Source organism: Anomaloglossus baeobatrachus, chromosome 8 (genome assembly GCF_048569485.1).
Source record: "Anomaloglossus baeobatrachus isolate aAnoBae1 chromosome 8, aAnoBae1.hap1, whole genome shotgun sequence".
Lineage (NCBI taxonomy): Eukaryota > Metazoa > Chordata > Amphibia > Anura > Aromobatidae > Anomaloglossus > Anomaloglossus baeobatrachus.
The window spans coordinates 69,187,252-69,194,137 of NC_134360.1; the positions used below are offsets into that span (position 1 = coordinate 69,187,252).

General features: G+C 51.6%; 1 long non-coding RNA gene across 1 annotated transcript; it reads left to right on the plus strand.

Moving 5' to 3' along the window:
• The first annotated feature begins 255 nt into the window (after positions 1–255).
• On the plus strand, positions 256–4,980 carry LOC142249228 (uncharacterized). Its single transcript, XR_012725013.1, has 3 exons — positions 256–351; positions 3,345–3,766; positions 4,442–4,980. It is a non-coding gene; the product is annotated as an uncharacterized LOC142249228 (long non-coding RNA).
• The last annotated feature ends 1,906 nt before the right edge of the window (positions 4,981–6,886 follow it).

Consider the following 6,886-nt stretch of genomic DNA (forward strand, 5'->3'; position numbering starts at 1 on the left):
ATTACTGGACTTTAAGTTTATGGATTTTGCAGCATTAATGACCCTTAATGATCAGTGGTTTGGGTAATTTAGTGAAAAAGATAATTAATATTGCATCACTTTTTCTAGCCATTAGTGTTATAATATGTGTGAGATATGACCATGACAAACGGAACGTTGGTGATTGTGACATGTAGAATTCTCAGTGTAAAACCCTTCTACATCAGCATCCCGGTGCCATTTCTCAGCGAGACACTTATTAGTGAGAGAGTTTTGGCTCCTTTGCTTTACGAGTATTTTGAGATAAGAAAGACATTAACATCATGCCACGAAGGAGGAGAAACAGGAGGGGAAATAGGTTTCAGAACTCAGGTAATTTCATCCATTGACTTTTCACTTGAAGGTTTCTCCTCCTCCACTTGTTAGTACAACTTCCCCATAGACTGCACAGAGCTCCTGTTCTCAAAATGCCAGTTAATGTAGAATTATGGCGCCTCATCTGTCCATCTGCCTTCTTCACCTGATAATAAGCATTAAATTGAGGAAGGTCGATATTCCCCTTGTGCCTGCAAGTTATTTATCATTCTTTGTGGACCAACAAGGTAACATCCCCTTGCAAACTAATGGCCCTTCTGTGCTCTTAAAATATATCCCCAACCTTGGTCTTAAGTTACCGCTCTCTGTAGATCCTGGCAGATGTTTACCTGGTAGGGGTAGGATGCCGGTGACCGTACCCTCTGGTGATACGTGACTTTGTGTTGTCCCCTACTCTTGTGTTTCCATTATGTCCCCCGTTGTCCAGTTTGTCTCATGTCATGTCCTCCTTTCCCTTTTCATTTCTGTATAATATACCACTAATGACATCAGAAAACCTCTTCTCCAGCACTGAGGCATCACCACTACTATTCAGCTGATGGTTGTGACAACCCACCACGGGCACCAGTGGTACATTACACACAAATTAATGGGGGAATGAAGGAAAAGACATAATTCAATGCATGGGTTTGGGAGTCCTATGGCTGTATGCGTCACAGTGGGTCTACCTCACCATATAAATGGGCCCGGGGCTGTGTTCCTCAGATATTGGTTTTCCCTTATGTGTTTTGGCATCTTTATTCTAAACAATATGAACAGAAACCTCCTTAATTACAGTAAATCGGAATCCACATTTTCAGATGTCATTAACTGTAAAAGAAAGTGTCATTACTTCAGCTCTTGAGCTGGTCACTCAAATAGACCCTGATGAAGACACTCAATAGCAGAAAGACGCCTGCAGACAGAATTCATGGTATTTATCACGTGTAGTACTCCCTGCAACATCACCAATGAAAGTCCAACAACACCCACTCCCCTCCCCCTCAAAAAAATATATATAAAAAATAAGTAAATTTAATAAATGTCAACCTTAGCAATATCAATAAAATGGATTATCAGTGTTTTCTCTCAATATTAATTTTATTAAGTAGAATAGACTGATTATTAGGGCTTTATTGACAGTTTATGGATTGTGCAGACTTAAAATCCCCTTACTGCTCAGTGGTTGTAGTATTTTCCCATTTTCCTCTATGTACAGTGAAGGGATAACCTTTATTACATTAGTTTTCCTGGTCCCTAGTGATATAATATCAGTGTACACCGGTTCTGGTGCTGGAGACCTCGCCATGAGGAGCCATTGGTGATTGTGATATATAGAAATCTCAGCTGAAAACCTTCCATATCAACGTCCGCTGCCATTTCCCAGTGAGACACTTGTGGATCATAGAGATTTGGCTCCCTTGTTTCACAAGGATTTAGAGACAGTGGTGCCATGCCATGTAGGAGGAGAGACCAGAGGAGGAACAGGTTTCGGAATTCTGGGAAATTCAGCCACTGAATTTTCAAATACAAGTGCTCCCTCCCCAAAGCTCAAAGTACATAAAAGGCATAGGAATACACTGTGTATATGTCACGGGCGGGGAGGACGCCGCTGCGCTGCGCTCGCTAACGCTCGGGTCCGGCGCTGCTGCGATGGCTGCTCGGTGGCTCAAGCGGTGGGCCGGATCCGGGGACTCGAGCGGCGCTCCTCGCCCGTGAGTGAGAGGGGTGGTTGGTTTGGGGGATTTAGTCCGTGACGCCACCCACGGGTCGTGGTGAAGATAGGCACCACCGCTGCTGGTGACGGGGATCCCGGGAGCGATGGTAGGGAGCAGCTGGGATGTTGTTTTCCCCCTCCGTGGGTAGGGGTCGGTGGTCCCGGGAGCCCGATGATGTTGTGACGGGGAGGCAGGGTTGGTGAGGTGCAGGGACAGCGCGGCGCGGTGCCGGATGGCACGGGTGTACTCACTCAGCAAGAAAGGCACAAAGTCCTCGGTAAACCAAACGGCTGGATGGACGGGTCCCGCAGCCGGCTGCAGTGTCTCTCCCCGGACAGGTAATGGCGGCTGTCTTTCCCTGCACCTTGATGTTCTTCTGCTGACTAATATGGATTCCCAACGGTAGTCCGCTCCCCAGTGTATGGGTACCGGAGGAGCCCGTTTGCCCGCAGACGCTGGCCCTTGGGTCTCTAGCCTTAGGCGGTAGCTGTATACCCTCACGGTGTGGGCGGTTGCCTTCAATCGGGACTTTTGCTGTTGTGTAACCCCTGGGGTTCCAGTCACATTCGGATCTGACTATTGTCGGCGGCTCCAAGCCTGGTCGGGGTCCGATGGCCCTTCCTGTGTGTGCTGGCTTCACTTCACTCCCCGGTCGGTACCGGCGGGCCGTCGCCTGTCCCCGGTCCTATGGTTCCGCGTTGCTCCACCACTCCTGCAGACGGCCATCACCGTCTGCCAACCTTGCTGTCAGTGCCTGGGCCACAAACCCAGACACCCAAGTGCGTGTTCCTCTCACTTCAACCTCCTGCACTCAACTGTCACTTTTCCCGCCTCCAGGCCTGTGAACTCCTCGGTGGGTGGAGCCAACCACTTAGCTCCGCCCCACCTGGTGTGGACATCAGACACTGGAGGGAGGCAACAAGGGTTTTGTGTTTGGCTGGTGTCCCTGTCTAGTGGGGGTGGGATGTTTGTGTGTTATCTGTGACGACCTGGCTAGGCCAGGGCGCCGCATATACTGTATATATAGTTATTGCATCAGTACAAGGCGACACATTGCATCATTATTCCATTCTCTTACTGTACTTGGTCTACTATAACTTTCTAGCCCTATAATACTGAGACGAAATAGTGATTTCATGCACAATATATACTTCATATAACATTTCTGTACAATTCCCGCCTATACATTGCAGTCTCGGGCTCATGGTGAGGACCAGTAAGACCATTTACTAAATGTCATAGTCCCATAGAGATCTGTTATGGTTGATTATTTCTGTACTATTTCTTTTTCAGGACCCTTTCCAGATAACAACCTGCCTTCTCAGAGACAGAATGTACAAGCAAGAATTCCAACATTGCAGGAAACCCTGGAGGACCTCAGCCAACTCATAGGATCCATTTACAACAACTATATGGCCTATGAGTCAGCAGAGAGAAGAGGCTACCTGAATCTAACCATAGAAATAGAATATCATAACATCAACCCAAATTCCAGCAACCGATCAGCCAGGACAGAAGACTCTGCCACCCCAGGAGGAGAACCATCATCTGCAGAAAATGAGGCTGCCATCTGCCCTATCTGCTTGGACACCCTGGAAGCAGACATCACTGCCCTCTCCTGCAGACACTCCTTCCATCCGAGGTGCTTGTACACGTGGCTTCGCCACCAGAACACCTGCCCTGTCTGCCGGGCATCTGTCCGCAGACAACATTAGGTACATGAATATAATATTATAGATACATTGTAAATATGAGAATAGTATGAATAGTGTATATATTGTAAATGGTACAAACAATTAGATGTTAATAGATCTGGTGGTTTATAGGTTAGTGTAGTGCAGCGCCCCATCTGTCCATGGTTGTGTCTGGTATTGCAGCTTAGCTCAATTGAAGTGAAATAGCTGTGTGTCTATTATGATTTTTCTTGGCGTCTATCAGTCTAGTGTTGAAGTTCATCAATCTATCAATCAATGGCGTCTCCTCTGAATGCTTCCGTCCAGCAGACGGTGGTGTGTCCTTGTAGACACTATGGGAGGTTAGCTGAATGCATCTGCTGCTTCAGGGTCTCCCTTATACTAATATAACTTAGGGTGTAAGATGAAAAATATTTTCAGTGGCCACAAAGACTGCGGCATGTAGAAATGTCACTTCTCCCAACTCCTTCCTTCATCCTTTCCAGCAAGAAGAGAATTCTGTGCAAACATCACATTAGAAAGTTGTCACATTCTGCAGAAAGACTTTGGTTTTATCTAAATTGTATAAAAATCTATTCTCTAAATAGTAAGAAGGAAATAACATCAGTTGTTATCCGTGATGTCAGGGGAAGAATTATTGTAAATGGGGGAAAAAAATGCAAAAATGCCCGCTGACAGATGTGTGTTTATTTTCAGATAAGATACCGCTCCTACCACACCACCAATGATCAGAAGATGCAGCCCCTACCACACCACCAGGGATCTGCTGTCACCGACGCTCCTACCACACCACGAGGGATCTGCTGCTCCTTCCACACCACCAGGGATCTGCTGCTCCTTCCACACCACCAGGGATCTGCTGCTCCTTCCACACCACCAGGGATCTGCTGTCACCGACGCTCCTACCACACCACCATGGATCTGCTGTCACCGCCGCTCCTTCCACACCACCAGGGATCTGCTGCTCCTTCCACACCAACAGGGACCTGCTGCTCCTTCCACACCACCAGGGATCTGCTGTCACCGACGCTCCTACCACACCACCAGGGATCTGCTGCTCCTTCCACACCACCAGGGACCTGCTGTCACCGACACTCCTACCACACCACCAGGGACCTGCTGTCATCGACGCTCCTACCACACCACCAGGGACCTGCTGCTCCTTCCACACCACCAGGGATCTGCCGCTCCTACCACACCACCAGGGATCTGCTGCTCCTTCCACACCACCAAGGATCTGCTGTCACCGCCGCTCCTTCCACACCACCAGAGATCTGCCGCTCCTACCACACCACCAGGGATCTGCTGCTCCTTCCACACCACCAAGGATCTGCTGTCACCGCCGCTCCTTCCACACCACCAGGGATCTGCCGCTCCTTCCACACCACCAGGGATCTGCTGCTCCTTCCACACCACCAGTGATCTTCCGCTCCTTCCACACCACCAGGGATCTGCCGCCACCGCTCCTTCCACACCACCAGGGATCTGCCGCTCCTTCCACACCACCAGGGATCTGCCGCTCCTTCCACACCACCAGGGACCTGCTGCTCCTTCCACACCACCAGAGATCTGCCGCCACCGCTCCTTCGATACCACCTTCGATACCACCAGTGATCTTCCGCTCCTTCCACACCACCAAGGATCTGCCACCACTTCTCCTTCCACACCACCAGAGATCTGCCGCCACCACTCCTTCGATACCACCTTCGATACCACCAGTGATCTGCCGCTCCTTCCGCACCACCAGGGATCTGCCGCTCCTTCCACACCACCAGGGATCAGCTGCTCCTTCCACACCACCAGTGATCTTCCGCTCCTTCCACACCACCAGGGATCTGCCGCCACCGCTCCTTCCACACCAGCAGGGATCTGCTGCTCCTTCCACAGCACCAGGGATCTGCCGCCACCGCTCCTTCGATACCACCTTTGATACCACCAGTGATCTGCCGCTCCTTCCACACCACCAGGGATCTGCCACCGCTGCTCCTTCCACACCACCAGGGATCTGCCACCACCGCTCCTTCGATACCACCTTCAATATCACCAGTGAGCTGCCGCTCCTTCCACGCCACCAGGGATCTGCCGCTCCTTCCACACCACCAGGGATCTGCCGCTTCTTCAACACCACCTAGGATCTGCTGTTCCTTCCACACCACCAGGGATCTGCTGCTCCTTCCACACCACCAGGGATCTGCCACCACCGCTCCTTCGATATCACCTTCAATACCACCAGTGATCTGCCGCTCCTTCCACGCCACCAGGGATCTGCCACTCCTTCCACACTACCAGGGATCTGCTGCTCCTTCCACACCACCAGGCCACCGCTGCTCCTTTCACACCACCAGGGATCTGCCGCCACCGCTCCTTCGATACCTCCTTCGATACCACCAGTGATCTGCCGCTCCTTCCACACCACCAGGGATCTGCCGCTCCTTCCACACCACCAGGGATCTGCCGCCACCGCTCCTTCAATACCACCAGTGATCTGCCGCTCCTTCCACGCCACCAGGGATCTGCCGCTCCTTCCACACTACCAGGGATCTGCTGCTCCTTCCACACCACCATGGATCTGCCACCGCTGCTCCTTCCACACCACCAGGGATCTGCCGCCACCGCTCCTTCGATACCACCTTCGATACCACCAGTGATCTGACGCTCCTTCCACACCACCAGGGATCTGCCGCTCCTTCCACACTACCAGGGATCTGCTGCTCCTTCCACACCACCATGGATCTGCCACCGCTGCTCCTTCCACACCACCAGGGATCTGCCGCCACCGCTCCTTCGATACCACCTTCGATACCACCAGTGATCTGACGCTCCTTCCACACCACCAGGGATCTGCCGCTCCTTCCACACCACCAGGGATTTGCCGCCACCGCTGCTTTCATACCACCAGTGATCTGCCGCAACAGCTCTTTCCACACCACCAGGGATCTGCCGCCACCGCTCCTTCCACATTACCAGGGATCTGCCACCGCTGCTCCTTCCACACCACCAGGGATCTGCCGCCACCGCTCCTTCCATACCACCAGTGATCTGCCGCCACAGCTCTTTCCACACCACCAGGGATCTGCCGCCACCGCTCCTTCCACACCACCAGGGATCTGCTACCGCCGCTCTTTCCACACCACCAGTGAT